Source organism: Balaenoptera ricei, chromosome 5, assembly GCF_028023285.1.
Source record: "Balaenoptera ricei isolate mBalRic1 chromosome 5, mBalRic1.hap2, whole genome shotgun sequence".
Lineage (NCBI taxonomy): Eukaryota > Metazoa > Chordata > Mammalia > Artiodactyla > Balaenopteridae > Balaenoptera > Balaenoptera ricei.
In genome coordinates, this window is record NC_082643.1 from 10724511 (window position 1) to 10746862 (window position 22352).

At 38.6% G+C, this 22352-nt stretch overlaps 1 protein-coding gene and 1 long non-coding RNA gene across 7 annotated transcripts in view; one reads left to right on the forward strand and one right to left on the reverse strand.

Annotated features, from left to right (window-relative positions):
- The window catches only part of LOC132365751 (uncharacterized), a 116677-nt gene extending 109182 nt beyond the window's left edge, over positions 1–7495 (reverse strand). The window contains exons 1-3 of the long non-coding RNA XR_009503216.1: positions 7147–7495; positions 3040–3273; positions 796–945 (exon numbers count right to left, since the gene is read on the reverse strand). This is a non-coding gene — a long non-coding RNA (uncharacterized LOC132365751). The remainder of the gene's footprint in view (positions 1–795; positions 946–3039; positions 3274–7146) is intronic.
- Positions 7027–22352, forward strand: part of CCSER1 (coiled-coil serine rich protein 1) — a 1296175-nt gene continuing 1280849 nt past the window's right edge. For all 6 annotated transcript variants that reach the window (XR_009503213.1, XM_059922414.1, XM_059922413.1 and 3 more), the window contains exon 1: positions 7027–7445. The gene's annotated coding sequence lies outside the window, so the exon portion shown is untranslated. The remainder of the gene's footprint in view (positions 7446–22352) is intronic.

Genomic DNA, 22352 nt, shown 5'->3' on the forward strand with positions numbered 1-22352 from the left:
ACAACCTGCTGTGGTGCTGCATCAAAGCTCACCACACTGCTTCATATGACTGAATAGTACTTGCTTGAGTGGCTACAGTGAAGCCTGTAACCTTCATTTTTAAAGTCAAGTCAGAAGAAAGATAACATATGAAAGACTGAGAATGGTTTGGAGGAAAATAAAGGCTCCTGAAGGAATAATGATCAATAAGGCTTCACCATGACACATAATTATCAGGAAATGATAAAGAGAATAAAACGTCAGTCATATGCACCACCCCTTGTGTCACTTGAGGACACATTATTTTGCTTCGACTAGGCCCTGGTATGATGAACAAATAAGTCATGGGCCCACCATTGGCTTATAGTCTAGTGGGAGCGTTTTCTCCGGTCGGCAGAAGAAGTTAAAGATTTGAAGCATGAGGATATAAGCTGCTGTTGCTGGCTTGAAGGTGGAGGGAGGCACACGTAAAAGAAAAAGAGGTCTCAGCTGTATAACTGCAAGAAACTGAACTCTGTCAACAACCAGAAAGAGCTGGGAAGCTGATTTGTGCCGCAGAACCCCTAGATGAGAACTCAGTCTGGCTAACACCTTGATTTCAGGCTTGTGATAATGAGCAGAGAACTAGCCACACCTTGCCAGGATTCTGGCCTGCAAAACTGTGATCTAATAAATTGCTACTTATTTTAAGCCACTGTGTTTGCAGTAATTTGGTATGCAGCAATAACAATTAATACAGCTTGTTTCTGCTCCACATGGCTGGCTGGAGTAGATAGATTTGGAGCTGGAGATCTATTACCAAAATGGCTCACTTACATGGCTGGCAAATTGGTGCTGGTTTTATGTGGCGTCTGTCAGATGGTGCTGTGGGATAAAGGCATCAGTTCCTCTCCATGTGGGCCCTTCCATAGTTTGCATGGCTTCTGTACAGCAGGTGATTAGCTTCTATGAGCAAAGCAACAGTCCCTGGGAACAAGGATAAAGTAAATGGCAATTTTATGACCTAGGCTAGGAAATTATACAACATCGTCCATATTCTAGTGGTGGCAGTCACAAAAGTCTGCTCAGGTTTAAGAGAAAGGGACATAATCCTTACCACTCCATCACAACAGTTTCAACGTCGTACTGTAAGAAGTACATAAAAATGAGATGGAATAGTTTGTATTTGAAACATATAATTACATAGTGATTTAATGACTCACTCCTATCTCAATACCCATTTTGTTTGTTAAAATGTTAACATTTGAAGGAAACTTGTAAGTGATAACAGTACAAAGAAAAGCATCATTGCACCAAAGGTAAGTCAGGGATGTGAATGTGTTTGGATATATAAGTCCCATAATGACAAATGTCAAGAACACATGCTAACTTTAAATTTCTAGAAAATATTCAAGATGTTATGGAGAGTGAAAATAAAAACTAAGATCTATTTGAGTGCTAATGTCTTATTTTAAGTTTAAACTATGTTGTTAACTTGATTTATGCTACCACTGATTTCTTGAACACTTGTTCAATATATAGCAATTAATTTATAGCAATATGTAGCATTAACCATAGTTACATCTCCTACATTGCATATCTTGGTTTGTATTTTATGTAAATGCTATGAAACCAGGAAAACATTAAATATTATATAATAAATATTATATAATATTTAGGCAACTTTTTCATTACAGAATTAAGCACTCATTTAGGTTTATTTTTTCCCAGAAAGTAAATAAAATTCAATGTTGTTTTTATATACAGAATATAATGGTAAGTAAATATAAAGCAATAATATTAGTCCTTAGCAGATCTAGACTGAATAGAAATATACAAATTATTCCTCTTCACCTTCTACATTTGGATGATTAAAAAATAATTGAATCTCATTACTGTGTGAACAAGACATAAGGAAACCACAATTCAATTTATGATAGCATATGCATTCATTACTTAAGTTAAAATTATGGTCAACAATGTATAGATTTGGCAAAATAAACATTATTTCCACTTTGTGTAACTTCCTAAGGGTAGAATTTCACAATATAAGAGAAGCTTTATATAAGTGACAAAGGCTAGGAAATGCATTTTTCACATTTTAATTACAATTCACATGTCTGTATCTCCTGCTGTGATGTTTTGTTAAAAAGACATCTCATTTGTGAAACTGCCAGTATAGAAATTGACAGATGGCAAGACCAGTTTCCAACCTGCTTAAGTACTGGTTTAATATGGTTTAGATTATTTTATTAGCATTGTCTATTTTTACTATATATCTAAATAGTAAAGAGTACTATTACAATTTTGTTGTAGTTCTTCTATTGTTATAATTAGATCTATTTATATGATTCACAGATTTATTGTTACAGTTTCAGATTTTATCAATATACTATTTTTAGAGACGATTTAACTGATGATCTCTCTAAAAAAATGTGTCAAGTTCTATTTATTTTAATGAAATGCCTACAAACACATAGATGGCTAGGGACAATCATAATAGAAGAACTCAAATGTCCAATGAAAAAAATCACTTTGATAGATGTAACTCATAGACATCAACAAATGAACCATTAACTGGGTTAAATATTTTTTTAAAAATATTGCAATCAGAACAAAACAAGTATTCAAACACGAAAATTACTCCATATGAAGATGAGAAATCCTGAGATCATTTTCCGTAAGACCTCATTGATCACGTTTGGAAATAGAAACAAAGATAAGGAAATTATATACATGGAATAGTTTCTACTGGTGAATCTGCTTATAAAGACTCCTTTGGTTTTATGTTGATAAACATTATTTTTAATACAGTTTATCTCCCTTAAATAATAGAGAGACATAAATTCAGAGAACATCAGTGTTGACGTTAGTTCTCTCCTCCTTCTGCCACCTCAACTTTTTTCAGCCCTCTAAACTGGATATTCTCCTCTGGAAATTAAGGATTTCCTCAGTTGCTGAGTAGCGATGCCTCTCCACATCCTCTGCTTTCCATCCCGTCAGCCCATGGGCTCAGAATTAGCTCGATTTGTAAACCTGGGATATGGTAGCCCAGTGACAAGGACAGTGACATGCTTTCACCTTAATAGTCTTGCTACCACATCTGCTCCTTGGGACGAATCCTTGGTGTCTGCGTAGCTCCCAGATCAAAGACAGCTCATGCAGCGAGTATTTTGACCCAGTCATCTGGGCTTAGCTTCTGGAGAGGATTCCCCTCTGAAATCCTGGGCAGTTGACCTGCTTGCCCTTTTAGTTTCCTCCACAGAGCAAGGGCAACGATGGATCCTGCTGTTCTGTCACCAGGCAGAATTTCTGCTGCAAAAGGACAATTTACCAAGAGTAGGAGTCATTACCAGATTTCTGAAAATTAACTCTATCTTAATTTTTTTCTGCTAGTGCTCTGTCTACCTGACACGTTGCCCCAGTTAAGAGAGTTTTTCACATTAAAATAGACTTTTTCCTGTGCTCTCTGGACCCCAAACTGCAGTTGAGTCTTTTCTCCTCTCTCCTGTCCCGCACTTTCTTATCGGTCCTTGATCTTGAATCCAGTGCAAACTTCAGCCTCAATCTCCATTCGAGGTTCCTGTTGCTATAAGGTACCCATAATGCCACCTTAATTTTACAACAGTTGTCACAAAAATATATTTTACCTTTAAGTGATATGGAAAAAATCCAAAATGTTAATACCATATTCAAAAAAAAATTTTTTTTTTCATTTCTCTTATATTATTAGGATAAAGCAAAGGGGAGAAGTGGTCTTCATTTAACTTTCTTCATAATGACTGGATAATCATGATAGAGTATGAAGTAAATCAAAGGATGATAAAAGAACTAGGACAGAAAAAATGTAACTTAAAAATTTTTTTTCTGATACTTCATCCACAAACATTGTTTTGCAAATGTTTTAAAGTTAATTCATTTTCTAAAACATCTTATGACTTTTATTATTATAGTAGTAGGGGTTGGAATGAAAAACTATCTCCCTTATTTCCCTAGGCACTAATTTTACTTTTTAGGTACCACTACTGAAAATTTCTAATTTGGCTTATCACTTCAGTGGGAATTCAGTGCACATAAGGGGCACATATGTAATTGGCAACCTAATTTTTCTGCTTTCATCAAATGGTACAATGCCAAATCTGCATTGAAGTTGCCAGTTAAATGCACTTGGAACCAAACAGCAGCAAGCATAAGAGATGAAAATGAACAAACTGGAAAGAGTCATTAACTTTCTGTTTTCCTATCACAACACAAATTGTATCAGGAAAATGTAGCAAAGTGGGAAATTCTACTTGAAACATTAAGCAATCTTAAAAGAGAATAATTCATTTACTTAACTTCTGAAATGTTGTTCATTATAATTTATAAATGGGGTTTCTGGTACAGATATTTTTTTCAACAAAAAATATGAAATAGTTAAAATGAATCAAATTTTCAGAAGTGTATTTTAGGTTATATATTTTCATATGGCTTATTGGTCCAGTGTATATGAATTCTGGCCTTTATTTGGCAAGCAAAATTGTTATAAAATTAAGGAAGGAATGTTGGCTTTACTGAATATCTTAATGAATAAAGGCAATTGACAGATTTTCATGGTTCTCACTAATTATGAATGCAATTGAGTGTGAAAATTACAATCAGTTGTGGTTACCAAAAGTGCCCTTGAAATATCTGGTCTAATGTATAATTCTGAACTGTGTAATATAGAGTCATTATTAAATTACCGTTATTGGTGACAATTAAATACAGAACTGGGACGATAAAAACCCCAAAAACTTGCCCAATATGATCGAGCATCTTCCTTAAATGTGAAAAACTTTTTTCTTAAATGCCTATTTATAGCTCTTAAATAAACTACATATTTATTTGCTAGGTTCAAAGTTCAGATCAGGAATATGTCTTCTACAAAATTTCATTTTGCAGTGATAGCAGGATTCCTTTAGTAAGGACTTCAGGGAAGAATTTCCTGACTTTTTTCATCTATAAATCCAAGTAGTAAGGGCTTTTTAAATCCTTGCCTAACCCTAATAAGGTGGACAGTTTTGTAAACCGTTCTTGCATTAGAAAAAGGAGCGAAGTAGAAGGAAAATGCTGAGGGGTTGTAGATCAGCTTACTCCATAATTATTGAAAGCTATAAAGAAACTGTTAAGACTCTCAACTAAGCCAGGTGGTCTGAATGGGTGGGAGTATGGACAGTAGTGCAAGGCAGACTTAGGTTGAGTTCCAGGTGCACCACTTAATTTGTACGAGACCTAATGTTAACTACCTAACCTCCACAAACCTGACTTTCCTGATCTACAAAATTGAAGACATGGTAATAGCTTTTTCACAGGGCCTACACACATTGAATCTCAACATCCTTTGTTAGTATATCCATTTAACAATGCTTGATCAAGGGAGCAATCATGTCCTGTATTTTTATGTTATTGATCTATTTGTCCACTGGTCCCAACTTTGCTGCCCTTTTTTGATTATATACTTAAGCCACTTTTAATGGATTCTAAACAGTTTGTATGAGACATGGAAGAATTAGGGCAAAAGAAAATTGATGGTAAAGGTAAAATATATGGAGAATATATTATGAGCTGGCATACACCAAAAACCTGAGGACATATCAGTGGACGTAGCTACTAATAAAGAGAGAAGATATAATAACTGAGTTGTCAGCCCTAGCCTCCTAGATGTTCTTAATTTCCTTTTGTCACATTTATGAAAAAAATGTTTTCCACAGTTGTCACCCCAAAGCAGGGTTGTCCCCATACCAAAATCCACATCGACCACTAATACTCATTCAAAAAGTACACCTTGCTTTTACACTCAATATATTTACATTTCAGAAGTCAGACTATTACCAGATTATTTAGAACGCACACACACACACACACACACACACACACAAACTTGAAAGAAGCATAGATTGCTTGATTCCTGGAAGCTGTTTGCCAATACAGTAGTGCACCAGATCACAAAGATCCTACAATCTGGGCAGGAGGCTAGTTAGAGGGTAAGGGAGGTGATGTCAGGTGTACAAACTTAGCACTGGGGATGTATTTTCTATCTAGAAATGGTCCTACAAGCCACCAAAATTGGTTAAAAGATGTTTCCAACACACACACACAGAGTTAAATGCACTCCGTCTGCCTTATTGCCTGCTAAAGACATAAATATACAGGAGTGGAGATAAAGAAGGGGATGAATGGGAGAGTTCAGGACCCAGGGCAAATCTAAAAGGAAATGAGGCAGTGCAATAGGAGAAAGGACCAAGGGAAAATAAATTAGGTAAGCAACAGCACCATGCATCAGAAGTCTTCTCCACCACTAAACTGGCAAAATATCTCTAGAGGGCCATCAGTCAAATGATGTCAAAATGGTAACTGGTTCTGTATGTAATCCCCGTGTTGTTGAGGACCTTATGTGCAGGAACACAAGTTCCACTCCAGGCCACAGTCCCACTGCTTCCATTATCCTACAGAAGAACTGACTGCTGTAAATATTTGTTGGGAGGTGTCATCTGTTAAGAGAAAGGAAGCCAGGTTTCTTGCTGCCTTTGAGGTAAGAGATGTGTCAGGATGTGAATAGCCTGGGTGAGAAGGAAAAGAGGAGGAAGCCTCACAGTTTCCTCCCTGAGAGGTGGAGGAGAAAGAAAATAGCATCGGTGGTTTGGAGAGAAAAGACACAGTGCATTTTCAGCATTACCGCGGCCCCTTCGCAGAGCTTCAGATTCTCCCTCTCTTCCACTTTTGCCTCTGCCAATGCACTTGGACTCGACGCACTCATGAGGATGGGCTGAGTGCAAAGCCAAGTCAGCACGACCGGATACGGCTTCCCCTAAAATGAACACTCAGCAACGGGCCAGCACTGGGTGTGCGCGCGTTAATGCAAGAGTATGCGTGCGTGGTAACCCGCGGCCTCAGTTGGCCGGGCGCCGTGCTCTCAGCCATCCACGCCCCGCCCCAGTTTAACTCCTCCCCCCGCCCCAGTTTAACTCCTCCCCCTCCCCCCTCCCCCCAACCCCGCTCCTATAAAAGCTGCGCTCGCCGCCGCCCTCCTCAGTCAGGGAGCGCGGCCTAGCCGGGAGGTGGCTCTCTCGTCCCCCACTCAGTCACACTCCGCGCACTCACACACTTGGAAGCGCCTCCCCACGTCCCTCCCCTGCCCTCCTCTTGCTCCGCTCTTCCCTCTCTCACCACGAACGGTCGCCGACCGACGGCCAGTCCGCGTCTCGCCCTCTCCCTGTCTCCACAACATGCCTGCCTGGGAAGCGGTGGCTCAGGCAGAGCAGCTCTGCTGGCGCAGGCAGGAGGAGCAGGATTATTAAATAACGCAGCTCGACTCCGTGCAGCTGGGAGTGGAGAGAAGGAGCCCAGCGGCCAAGCAGGGGAGGGAGGGCAGAGCAGGGGGGCCGGGAAAGACAAGCCCCGCGCTCCGAAGACAGAAATCCCCGCGTGCCCGGGAGAAGCCTAACAAGCGCCGCGGAGCCCTCCAGGTAGTAACGCCGCCGGTGCCCCCGCGCCCGGAGGGTCGCGCTTCGCGTCGCCGCGGCACTGGCGCTGGCCTCCGGCGGACGCGCGAGGACCGCCCGGCGGCTGGCCGCGCCGTGCCCGGGCCGCCCCGGAGCAGCCCGCGCGCAGGCCAGGGGCGCCGGCCGTGGGCCCGGCGTGCGCGGCGCGGAGACCTGGCCTCGCGGGCGGGCTGGGAGGGAGGCGGACGGGCTCGCTTCGCCGCCGGCGCGCGACTCCTCGCGTGCTGCGTGGCCTTTTCCTCCGCGCTCTTGAGCGCTCGGCTCCCCGCGGCCGCCACTCCGGGGCGATGCGGCGCGCGGCCGGCCGAGAAGGCAAGAGTTGGCGCAGGCTGTTGGCCGCTCCCCTCCGTCGCCGCTCGCTTCCCGCAGGTAGGGGCGGCCGGGCAGCGCTGACGCCGGGGGCTGCGGGCGCCCGGGCGGGGGCGGCGGCGGGGGAGGGGGAAGAGGAGGGAGGGGGCGGGGAGCCGCAGTGCCCGAGCCTGGACGGCCTCTCGCCTCCACCCGCTCGTTCTCCGGCGCTGGCTTCCTGGGTTGGGGGCGAGACGCTCCCCAGGGGCGGCAGGAACAGCAGCGACTTAGCGTGAACAAATTGCTTTGTGGTGGCGTGTCGAGGGCTCCGGGGAGGGGTGTGTGTGTGTGTGTGTGTGTTTTCGCGCTCCTGACTAATCAAAGCGTTGGTTCCCCGGGAAAGGCAATCAGTCCCGATCTGAAACCGCAGGTGTCCCCGTGCCCCGCCTCCCCCCACCTTTTGGCATGTGTCCCAGGACTCGTACACGCCGTGCCATCAGGGGCAGGTGTCGAGATGGGGTGACGGAGGGATTTGTGAATGGTGCTGCTCTGCGCGTGCAGGCTGAGTCTTGCTGATGTAGAGGAGGAGGTATCCAGAGTGAGAAGAAAGGCTATTTATGGCAAAGAGTTGTGAAATTTCTGCGGGTTTCCTTCCGTGGTTCCTGAGCTGCTCTCTCGCCCTCTCGCCTCCTCTCTCTCTCTCTCTGTTCCTCTCTCCCATCTCTCCCCTTTTCTTTCTCAGAATTAGAAGCGATTTTGCTTTCCATTTCCCCTCCCCACCGTGGGGCATTGAATAGGAGGTGAAGGAAGTCAGAAAATCACTTGTCATTTTACAGGTAGAAAAAAAATGCTTCTTAGAAGTTACTGATCTCTTGCCCCTTAATGTTTGCATGTACTTATTCTCCACTCCTCCTAACTCTTCAGGCCACCAATAACAACACCTACAGACAGAAAGTACCTACTTGGTTTCAGCAGCTTTCATGTCTAATATCTTTACAGTTGGATACCTTCCCAGTGATATGTAACACGTATCCTCCATTTCTACCCCTAAGAAAGGCTATTAAAAATAATGCCCACACATTTTACCATAAAGCTGGTTTTATTAAAAGCCTTGGGGAAGAAAGAGAAGCAGACACCTAGGTGAGTTTATTTCGAGTATTACTGATGAGAATTAGAACTAGCTATTAAGAAAAGACCTAAAATACTAATAATCTATTAATCTAGTCTACAACATAATTAATTTGTTTCGGTTTCTTTTTCTCTTTGCTTTATGACAGGCAAAAATTCCAAAGACATGACTTGAAGCTTGGAGATGCCTTAGGACAGTGTCTGCCAACTATGCTTTAGCAACTTTATGTTTGTTCTTAAAAGTAGCAACCTGTGTTTTCGTAGAACCGATGACAGGGTTGTGACGGAGAGAGTAGGACAGTGTCCTTATTATTTTAAATTGGGATATTTTTAAGCCCTGCCAACAACAATGTTTTTAAAGCATTGAAATTCCATATTGCAACCACCGGTTCAGTAATTTCACGGAGAAGAAAGAGAAGTAGACTGACCAACTTATTGTCAGAGTGATTTGTCTTCATTTGGTATTAATTAAGGAGCTCCTTATTTTGATCAAAACATGCCAACTGTTGTTGTTGTTTTTTTCCAGTGCGAAAGTAGCTTTCCTTAACAGTCCTGTTTATTTGGAAGACAAAGCAGTGTTAAGGATTTGTTATTTTGATTTGGTTAGATTCATGTTGGTTTAAAATACGTTTTTAGCATTGGAGCATGTGCAGTTTTTATACGTCACATTAAAACTTGAACTGGGCGCCGCGCTCTGAGGGCTGTTACCTTCACTTTCCTGAATCATTGGAATGTAGAAAAAATGGGGAATTTTAAAATGTGCTTGATGAATTATTTTATTGCAGTCATTAAAAGTTACATTTATGAATACTTCTTTGACACCATCAGAGAATCAGCAACTGTTTATTATTTTAATGATGAATTTTTTACTGTAGAATGTTAATTTATATCAAACTTGTGAAGTAGAAAATGAAAAAAATATTATATTTTATAGATATTGAACTCCTTATTGCATTTTATCACATAGTGTTCATAGTAAAGGGCCTGTCATGTGCAAGATACTATCTAGGTACTGTGGAGGAACATAAGACTTACTTGCTTCCTGCCCTTCAGGAGCTTACTCTCCAGTTGGGGGCAAGTCTGATGCGCATGGTTGAACAGAGTTAACAGCCCTTGGCAATAAGAGATTGCATGTCTAATGAAGACTGCAGGAGTTCAGAGCATGACAATAACGTTTCATACTGGATTTTGTCTGAAAAGACTTCCGGGGTAGGTAAGACTTGCTTGGTTTTGATCTTAAAGGATAAATAGGATTAGTGGCTTGTGGATGAGAATATAAGGTATAAGATGTAAGTCTCCTGGGATTGTAGAAAAGAACAAAAGATATAAGAAAGATAAGTTTGTTTTGAAATAGATTTTGATATTGCAAAGTGGTTGAATTTGTTATGCAAAGTGCAGGTGAGTCTGTTTTTGATGAACAGCATTCTGTACGCTGCATTCTTGGAATTGTCAATATTTCTGTACCTCAGAAGACAAATTTTTGATTTTATCTTGCCTTTCAATGAAAAATGTGCTTTATATGCATTTATAGAGAATAATTACTCTAAATATTTAAATATACCGCATCACACTAAAGTATTGCATTTCGTATTAATAACAAGGTGGCACGTACATGAAGTGAGGTGTTTGAGTTACATCCTTAGCCAGCCCTCCTTAGATTTGCTCTAAAGGAAAGAGTATGAGATATGTAAAAGAACAACTGTATTCATAGTGAGCAGTCATTGAATGCTTAATATTTTATGCGTATAAAATGTGTAACTCATTAATATATTTTCTATAATATTTTTATTTTAAAGTTATTAGAATGCATCTGCATAATAGTTACTCTGTCCTTACATTATTTTCCATGAATATATAGCTGTGATGTAGGGCCTATGGGGAACAATTTTAGAATTGCAGTGACAGTTTTAAAGATGTTTTAATTGTCTTCTGGTAAATAGATTGTATTACTAATAAGAGCATGCTCTGTCCCTGAGCATTTTGAACTTAGTTATTTGCTCTTTGTATATATATTTGTTTATATCTATAAAAACAAACACAAAACTGTTTAAAATGCATTTACCCATTTTAAGACCACAAGGGGAAAGAAAGATCTGAATTGACATTGAGCCTGTCTATTCAATATGACACCTGAGAAATATGGTGACAATAAGGAAATAGTACAAATATTAGATATCACTTTCAATAAATAACAGAGTAGAATTACTTTCAGATTAGTTGAATTAAAAGATTTGCATATATATTTTGTCAACAGTGAATAGATAAGAGATATTACAGAAGTGAAAATCCTATTAAATCACCTATTTCATATTCATGCAGGAATGGGATGATTTCCAGTGTAGTCAAAGTACAGACCAGTATATCTGTTAATTGGTCTCTTTTGAGTTTGGTTTTGGACTATATGTCACAGGTGTATCACTTTGATAATCTCTCCTACTGTATGACTGACAGCTTCTGCATGATTTCCTTACTGGATAGTGACAAAATCTATTTGCTTTATATTGAGGACGTATGCTTCTATCAGCAATATTATCTTCACTATGCGAGAGTGTCAGTTAACAATAAAACATGAAGTCTGTGGTGGGAGAAGCAGTGAGAAAAGATGAGGAGATTGATGAAAGACACTAACAAAAGAAGCATACTTCAATATGTAGCTTAAACTAAATATAAAAATGTAAAGCTGACCAGTCTAAGCTGCAGTTGATACAGTACCAGCATATTGCTATCAGTTCTCACTTTAAAATGACTGTATTTCATTTTAAGCTGTTTTCATATGTGGGCTAAACAAAATGGCAAAAAAAAAAAAGTGGTGGTTGAAAATGTTTACTAGGGTCTGTGGTATTACAATAAAAATACCCATTTCTGCTTAGGTCTTTGACAGATAAAGTTTGTTGTTTGGCCAAATTCCTGGCCCTATACTTAGATTAACTTAAAATGTACTTTTTCGTTTTGCGTTATTTACACTGTACTAACAATTTTGAAATTTTAATTAAACTTATTAAAATATTTGAACACTGTAACTGTGTTCTGATACCAAATGAAATCTAAACGTCATTTATAAGGAAACATTTTATTACCTAATGGCAAATTCTTAACCTAGAGCAGTAGTTCTCAAAATGTGGTTCCCTGAGCCATAGCACCAGTGAACTCGTTAAAATACAATTCCACTGAATGATTGAATCAGAAACTCTGCGGTAGGGTCCCCTACGTGATTCTCACACACTCTAAAGTTTGAGAACCACTGACCTAGAATATTTTATACTGAAACTTGAAGACTGTTTTCTACCTATTTTGTATCTAAATACTTTCCTCAATTGGTAGAGATAACAAAGCTTTAACTATTTAGACCTAGAAAATATTACCTTCTCCATCAGAAGAATTACATCTTAATTAAAAAACAAAAACAAAAATGACTTTCTAATTCCCGTGCACATATTTGTTGTTGATTGGGGAAGCAATACATAAGTGTGGAATTTAACTGGACAGTAATGGCCTCAGACTGACCTTATTGGTAGTCATTTATAAGGCAAAAAATATGCACAGTGTACAAAGGTTGACCATTTTTTGTTTAGTTTTGTTGACTCGTGATATTTTTCGTCCTGGCATTTTTAATCATCTTCTCTGTGTAAGACTACAGTTATTTTAGCTGCTCAACAATAGTTTCACCAGTGTGGAATGTTCTCTCAAATGTTCTTACTACTAAAATAAATTTTAGACCACATCTGTACATCCTTCAAGATTAAAGATAATGTGTTCAAATCCTGTATCTCTCTTAGTATCCTTCTCCCTCACTTCGTCCTCCCTTTCCCCCCACTCCCCCCACCCCTGCCTTTCAGATATGAGCTCAATCATCCCTTCCCTAAGGAAACCTTCCTTGGCCTCCTTTGCTACATTAGTTGCCCTGTTATATATTGTTTTAGTTCCATGTTCTTCTACCTTGTGGTACTCATTGCAGTTTAATTTTATGTGTATTTGTGTGATTGGTTCAGAATCATCAGGATTTAACGGTGGCCAACACGTAAATAAATGTTGGTTGAATAACTGTCTGCCTTCATTCTAAGGGTATTTTATGTTTTTCCAAAGACTGACGCTTTAAAAAATATTTTAAAATAAAGGGAGTCCTAGAATATATGTAAACACGGGCGTTGTTTTTCTTTATTTTTTGCAAATGATGAGATGTTTATTAACAGCAGCAGCAATGGCTGTAACATGCTGAACATGTCTTCCATGTTAAGCACTTTATATATGTTATGCCATGCAATTCTCATAACATTATAAAGTTTTGTGTGTATTTTAGAGATGAGGAAACCGACACTCTGTTCTGTGCTCTGCCAAAGCTACTGACACCAAACATTGATTTTTTTTTTTTTTTTACAATGATGAAGAAATTATGAAACCAGTGGACAGAAAACATGAAGGAGTGTATTTTCTTCTTATTCCTGATTTGACTCAGGGCCCAGCAATATCTGTGCGTTACTCACCGTGTTGCCACTATCTTCAGCAGTGCTCTTGCTTCTTGGATGATTGGAAGAAGTGATGGAGGACTTGTAAGGGTGATGCTCCCGTCTTCTTATTGCTCTTTTCAGTATTTTTTACCCTCAGTGCCACTCAATCACAATTCTTTTACCCCAGCTGGTCAGAATCTCCCAACTTATTAGTGGAAATTTAAGATGTAACCAAGTATAACTTTAAGAATGAGTGCCTTTATGCAGAGAATATTAGATATTATTCATATTTGGAGATATGCAGCTTATCTTCTGGAAAAGTTCACACAGAGCTTTGAGAACCTTGCTCAAGCAAAGTTGACCTTAGGTGCAGTCTATTAATTCAGCTGTCTCCCATGAGGAAAAAAAAATTGCATGATCATATCAGTTTAGTTTCTTTTGGCTTTTAATCTTCAACTTATTTATTTAAATGTGGGTTTAGTCAGTGTTCAAATGTTTGAAGCAAAGGGCATATTTAAAAATATTTAAATATTCTAATTCTGTAGAAGTCCATGGACAGTTAAATTTGGTTATTCTGAAGCCCTCTGCTAGACTAATGGACAAAGTTATATATTCTGTAATGTGTTTAAATCAGTCAGTAACATGAATAGAAGTAGATGCCTAATATCAAAAGGAAAAAAATTGGTGTTTCACTAAGTGTGTCTCTTAGGTGAGCGATTTTGTAGATTTTGTCAGAATCTGTTCTCTGTTGCTGGAATCGTTTAATCTTTAACTGGAACCTTAACCATGCCCCTGATTTAGGACCAATCCTTCTGTGTAGCGGGAAGATTGACTGGCTTCTCACCCAACACTTTGGGACTTAACATCAAGCCACCCTTGCTGTCCAGCTCTAATGTTATAATGTATTTATAGTAATGCCTCTTTCTTGTAACCGAAACTGATTTCTCACCTAATGTTTTCCCCTGCATCTTGATAACTTACTCGATATCATCGTTTCTCATCGCATTTGAGCAAGGCCTTTCTTTTCTTTTGACAGAGCCTTCTTTATTTCTTTGAGGACTTGGACCACGCCTCTGAGACCACTTCACTTCCTGAGCCCTTTCATCTGCCAGCAGATCCCCCCACCCCCGGCTGCCCCTAGTAATCACTTCCCTGGCTCTCATTTCCAGCTCTTAGAGGTGTGCTTCATTTCCAGGGCTCACTCTTGGACCTCCATGATGCCACACACTTCTGGCATATTGCCCCACCCCCAGATACACAGGTTGGTTGGACTTTTTGGAAGTACTTACAGCTAGGGTTGTATAGTGCTTTTCAGACTACAGGGCAAGTCTAATTCCAGGTTCTGACCATCACCAGACTGCCTCATTTTGCTACATGTTACCTTCCCTTATCTGGCTGTGCCCCACTGTAGAGCTACCTCATTCATCATCATTGACAGCAAACATTTTGTAAATGCTTATTATGAATAAGTCAGTCTGTTTCAAGAAGAGTGTACCTCCTGTGGTTCCTATGGTTCCTTAACAGCTTAATCCACGTAAATGGAATACAGATTCTTCCATGTCTTGTTTGATTCTTTAGTGTTTGCCTGTTTCTCTTATTCTAAGTCAGTTGTTTATTTCAAGATGATCTGACTCTTCTCCATTCTCTTGTGTAACCTTATTTGAATATGATATGTTTGGAATGTCAAACAGCTGAAGAAACGTACTTCAGACTGTGTGCTGCCTTCTCTGATTTTCCCCATTTGTTAATGCAACCTAGAGGTATTCCTTTGTTCAGGATGTGTTTTGTTAAGCCAGGTGTACTACCTTAAATCAACTTTTTGGGAGTCTTAGTGGTACACCTTCCTCATCAACCAAATTCAGACTGGCATGTCATATTTCTTACGTATCTGTTCACTGCAATGAACTCTTTCCTAGAAAGTTAAATACGATGATTCTGTTAGTGAGTTGTTATCGTTGTGTGTTTGGCTTTTTTGTTTTTTGTTTGGTTTTGGCAGTAGCAGCAAATGATACATCATAAACTGATGTAAGGTTTACAGATAAAATCAAAACAAATGTAAAAACATGACAGAAATAAATGCAGATATAGGCTTTGACATTCTAGGTAATTCTTCCTCAAGTATTTTTGTTTGTTTGATTGTTTTTTGTTATTTATAGGTATACAGATTACCAGAACATTAAGTCATTAAGTCAGAATATATGCAATGTGTTTAGTGAGTACTCTTTTCTAACACACAGTATTCTTTAGGACATCCAGAAAAAGCTTGAAAGGGAAAAGACATCAGATGAGAAGGTTAAGAAAAGGAAAAACATACCTCTAAACCATACCTCTAAATAAAACTCAAATTCAGTATTAGAAATGCAGACTAAGAGTAACTTATTTCAGGTAAAGTTCCAAAGTATCTTATTGATAACAAAACCAATGGGTCTGTACACCAGGATTCCTAAATTTTCAAAGGAATGTTACCTACTGGGCAGATAGCTCAAGAATAGTTATTTGACTTTGTTTTCAATTTTTAATACTATATTCATGTGCAAACAGACCCAAGAAAACTAAACGTATTCACTAATAAGTGAGTTACTTAAAAGTTAGAATGTACCTCTTATAGCAGTAATTTTAAACATAAAGTATGGATTTCTAAACAGGGCCATCAAAAAATCATTACGGATTTGTACACAGCAAACATATAAACTTATAGCAACATTATGGTTAAAATTAACTTTGAGGGATAGTTCCTACAGTGTACCTCAAGATGTAAATATGGTGGTATTGGGAGATATCTTCTTCAACAACACCAGTCAACCTTTTGAAAGAATGAAGGGCCCTGCAGTGGGAGGGTCTAAGCTGATCAGAGGGAGAGTGTAATATGAAGCATCCCAGGGGGAAATCGTGACGGTGCCAGGTCCAAGTGCTGCTCAAAACACTGAAGGGATGAAGACACTATAGCATTAACTATCTAGTGAAGAGCAGGAAGGAATTGCCTCCCAGGATATTTCTGAGGAGCATCAGGTTCATTGGATGATGACACACAAAACGTAGCCCCAGAAGTCTAATGCAGGAAATGATTGGATGATATATTTTAAAAGCCAAAGAGTTTGAATTTGAATATAAGATAGATTGGTGAATTTGAAGTTCTGGAGCTCCTTCAGCCCCCCTTCCAATCTGCTAGACCTCAGTCTCTCCAGTCACCTTTGAGGCAAGGGAGCTATCCAGGGTACTAGACTCTTGCCAAAATCCTCTCTTGCAAAACTGTGCAAAATACTTTGTTGTTTTTGTTTTTGCTAATCATAGAGCCTGACATTGCAGATGCTGCATCATTCACTTGGAATGACTAACCTTCCATCATTTAGCTTATTCCAGTGGGTCCTTCAAGGCTCAATTCAAATGTAAAATTCAAGGGTGCTTACCTCAACCCCATGTAAGAAACCTATTCTGAGTTTCAGTAACAGCGTGTGTATATATCATTATCAAATCTCCATTTAAAGTATCATAATTCACTGCTTGCTTGTGCTTCATGCCCACTGGATTGTGAACTTAATGAGGGCAGGTGTTTTGTGCTGTATTCTCTTTTTCAAGCAGCTCATCTAACTCTGTGATGTGAAGATGCTCAGTAATTGATAAATGAATGAATACTGCTTAAGAGTGACTTGAATATTGTACATCTTACGTGAACTCTTCCCAGTGCTAATCACACCTAGGCTCACTTTGAATACTGCCCTCCATGGCTTTTTCATGGACTGAAAATGTGTTCTTAACTTGGAACCAAGTAACCTAAAATGGCCACAAGTCTTGAAAAAAGTGAAAGGAATGGAGGAACTATGGCATACGTACCATGGGCGCTAGGGGAAAGCAAGGTTTAAGGAAAGTAGTAGCATAGGCTGATGTGGAGATTGGGGGCCAGAGGACTGTCTGACTTGTCATGTCCTCAAACAAGCATCCTGAACATCCACTCCATATTCGGTTTCTAAGGCTTCTGGAACGTGGGATCTCCTCTCAGTTCCTATAGCCCAGATACACATTTTGAAATGTTTGCAAATCTTAGGCCATGTGAGGCTGGTAGGATTCTTTGAGAAAACAAATATTACTAGTACCTGTGTATATATTGATTAATGAAACATACGGTTTCTGTCCTCCTGAAGCTTACAGTCTAGTTCCCAATTGAAAGTGCCCACATTATCCATGGTACTTGGTGAGAATGGAACTTGGTAGACTTTTCTCTGTCTTCTTATAGCCACATTAGTGATTTCCTGGACTGCCGTAAAAGTAAGTGTGCTTGTTTGCAGTACTCCACCCTCACACATGTCATTGCTCTGAATGTTCAGTGTGGCAATAAGTGACAATGTCATCATAGAAAAACTCTTTTGTTTACATGGAAGTCATCCTGTCACTGGTGTGGTATTGACTTACTGATCACTTTTACATGATGTAGGTAAATTGTGTACCTGTCTATATCTTCCCTTATCGGGACAGTGCAAGAATAGTTTAGGTACCACAATTTTCCTTTTGGTCAAAAATTCTCTGTATTTCAAGTGCATGAACCATAGAAAATGGTTGTGGGGCCTTTTCATGGGGCATATTTTCACTTTATAATTCTGCTTTTCACGTTTTTGAAGTATAACTACTATCTATCCTGTACATCATGCTGTTTCTCTTTCCTGTTTTGATTTTTTTCTTTTACCTATTGCCAGCAGGAATGTTTCAATTATGAAGCATAAAAAGAAAAGCTATAGTTTTTAGTGATTTTTACCCCTTGGGAAAGCTAGTTATATAACTCAGAGAAAAATATGGAGTTGGAATAACTTAGATGTAAAAGAAAGAATTTTAAAAAGTGCTAAAATATGAATAAAGCAAAAGTTTTCTATAACCATCTTAAATAAACTCATAGTTTGGAAAACTGATAATTCTTTTACTAAGTATTTAGAATTATGCCAAATAATATCATCATTAATTTTAGAGATTAAAAATTGCTAGTCATTTTCTTTTTTTTTTGAATTTTTGAATTTTATTTATTTTTTTATACAGCAGGTTCTTATAAGTTATCCATTTTATACATATTAGTGTATATATGTCAATCCCAATCTCCCAATTGCTAGTCATTTTCTAATAGTACTAGAGATGAAAGACTCCTATAAAAACTGTGGTTTGGTTGCAGCTATTTGCCTACTCACTCTTACTATTTACCTTCAGAGCTCGCTAAAAAGTGCTTATGGACAAGAGTGCCAGATCCTGCTGTTCTTCAGCATATCGGACCAGGTGAAGAAATTGAAGCACAGAGAAGTTAAGTAACTTGACCAATATAGAAATCTGTTAAATGAAGAACCAGGATTCAAACCAGAGGGCAGACAGCAGAAGCAAGAAGAACTACAATCCTGGAGCCTGTGGAACAAAAACCACATTCACAGAAAGATAGACAAGATGAAAAGGCATAGGGCTATGTACCAGATGAAGGAACAAGATAAAACCCCAGAAAAACAACTAAATGAAATGGAGATAGGCCATCTTCCAGAAAAAGAATTCATAATAATGATAATGAAGATGATCCAGGACCTCGGAAAAAGAATGGAGGCAAAGATCGAGAAGATGCAAGAAATGTTTAACAAAGATCTAGAAGAATTAAGGAACAAACAAACAGAGATGAACAATACAGTAACTGAAATAAAAACTACACTAGAAGGAGTCAATAGCAGAATAAATGAGGCAGAAGAATGGATAAGTGACGTGGAAGACAGAATGGTGGAATTCACTGCTGCAGAACAGAATAAAGAAAAAAGAATGAAAAGAAATGAAGACAGCCTAAGAGACCTCTGGGACAACATTAAATGCAACAACATTTAGGGGTCCCAGAAGGAGGAGAGAGAAAGGACCCGAGAAAATATTTGAAGAGATTATAGTCAAAAACTTCCCTAACATGGGAAAGGAAATATCCACCCAAATCCAGGAAGTGCAGAGAGTCCCATACAGGATAAACCCAAGGAGAAACACACAGAGACACATAGTAATCAAATTGGCAAATATTAAAGACAAAGAAAAATTACTGAAAGCTGCAAGGGAAAAATGACAACATACAAGGGAACTCCTATAAGGTTAACAGCTGATTTCTCAGCAGAAACTGTACAAGCCAGAAGGGAGTGGCATGATATACTTAAAGAGATGAAAGGGAAGAAACTACAACCAAGATTACTCTACCCAGCAAGGATCTCATTCAGATTTGATGGAGAAATCAAAAGCTTTACAGACAAGCAAAAGCTAAGAGAATTCAGCACCACCAAACCAGCTCTACAACAAACGCTAAAAGAACTTCTCTAAGTGGGAAACACAAGAACAGAAAAGGACCGACAAAAACCCAAAACAATTAAGAAAATGGTCATAGGAACATACATATCAGTAATTACCTTAAACGTGAATGTATTAAATGCTCCAACCCAAAGACACAGGCTTGCTGAATGGATACAAAAACAAGACCCATATATATGCTGTCTACAAGAGACCCACTTCAGACCTAGGGACACATACATATTGAAAGTGAGGGGATGGAAAAAGATATTCCATGCAAATGGAAATCAAAAGAAAGCTGGAGTAACACTACGCATATAAGATAAAATAGACCTTAAAATAAAGACTATTACAAGAGATAAAGAAGGACACTACATAATGATCAAGGGATCAATCCAAGAAGAAGATATAACAATTATAAATATATATGCACCCAACATAGGAGCACCTCAATACATAAGGCAAATGCTAACAACCATGAAGGCGAAAATCGGCAGTAACACAATCATAGTGGGGGACTTTAACATCTCACGTACACCAATGGACAGATCATCCAAACAGAAAATTAATAAGGAAACACAAGCTTTAAATGACACAATAGACCAGATAGATGTAACTGATATTTATAGGACATTCCATCCAAAAACAGCAGATTCCACTTTCTTCTCAAGTGCGCACGGAACATTCTCCAGGATAGATCACATCTTGGGTCACAAATCAAGCCTCAGTACATTTAAGAAAATTGAAATCATATCAAGTATCTTTTCTGACTACAGTGCTATGAGATTAGAAATCAATTACAGGGAAAAAAATGTGAAAAACACAAACGCATGGAGGCTAAACAATATGTTACTAAATAACCAGGAGATCACTGAAGAAATCAAAGAGGAAATGAAAAAATACCTAGAGACAAATGACAATGAAAACAAAAAGATCCAAAACCTATGGGATGCAGCAAAAGCAGTTCTAAGAGGGAAGTTTATAGCTCTACAAGCTGACCTCAAGAAACAAGAAAAATCTCAAATAAACAATCTAATCTTACACCTAAAGGAACTAGAGAAAGAAGAACAAACAAAACCCAAAGTTAGCAGAAGGAAAGAAATCATAAAGATCAGAGCAGAAATAAAAAGAAACAAAGAAAACAGTAGCAAAGATCAATAAAACTAAAAGCTGGTTCTTTGAGAAGATAAACAAAATTGATAAACCATTAGCCAGACTCATCAAGAAAAAGAGGGAGAGGACCCAAATCATTAAAGTTAGAAATGAAAAAGGAGAAGTACAACAGACTCTGCAGAAATAGAAAGCATCTTAAGAGACTACTACAAGCAACTCCATGCCAATAAAATGGACAACCTGCAAGAAATGGACAAATTCTTAGAAAGGTATAACCTTCCAAGACTGAACCAGGAAGAAATAGAAAATATGAACAGACCAATCACAAGTAATGAAATTGAAACTGTGATTAAAAATCTTCCAACAAACAAAAGTGTAGGACCAGATGGCTTCACAGGTGAATTCTATCAAACATTTAGAGAAGAGCTAACACCCATCCTTCTCAAACTGTTCCAAAAAATTGCTGAGGAAGGAAAACTCCCAGACTCATTCTATGAGGCCACCATCACCCTGATACCAAGACCAGACAAAGATACTACAAAAACAGAAATCTTACAGACCAATATCACTGATGAATATAGATGCGAAAATCCTCAACAAAATACTAGCAAACAGAATCCAACAGCACATTAAAAGGATCATACACCATGATCAAGTGGGATTTCTCCCAGAGATGCAAGGATTCTTCAATATACGCAAATCAATCAATGTGATACACTATGTTAACAAATTGAAGAATAAAAACCATATGATCATCTCAATAGATGCAGAAAAAGCTTTTGACAAAATTCTACACCCATTTATGATAAAAACTCTCCAGAAAGTGAGCATAGAGGGAACCTACCTCAACATAATAAAGGCCATATATGACAAACCCACAGCAAACCTCATTCTCAATGGTGAAAAACTGAAAGCATTTCCTCTAAGATCAGGAACAAGACAAGGATGTCCACTCTCACCACTATTATTCAACATAGTTTTGGGAGTCCTAGCCATGGCAATCAGAGAAAAAGAAATAAAAGGAATACAAATTGGAAAAGAAGAAGTAAAACTGTCACTGTTTGCAGATGACATGATACTATACATAGAGAATCCTAAAAATGCCACCAGAAAACTACAAGAGCTAATTAATGAATTTGGTAAAGTTGCAGGATACAAAATTAATGCACAGAAATCTCTTGCATTCCTATACACTAATGATGAAAAATCTGAAAGAGAAATTAAGGAAATGCTCCCATTTACCATTGCAACAAAAAGAATAAAATACCCAGAAATAAACCTACCTAGGGAGACAAAAGACCTGTATGCAGAAAAGTATAAGACACTGATGAAAGAAATTGAACATGATACCAACAGATGGTGAGATATACCATGTTCTTGAATTGGAAGAATCAATATTGTGAAAATGACCATACTACCCAAAGCAATCTACAGATTCAATGCAATCCCTATCAAATTACCAATGGCATTTTTTACAGAACTAGAACAAAAAATCTTAAAACTTGTATGGAGACACAAAAGACCCTGAATAGCCAAAGCAGTCTTGAGGGAAAAAAATGGAGCTGGAGGAATCAGACTCCCTGACTTCAGACTACACTACAAAGCTACAGTAATGAAGACAGTA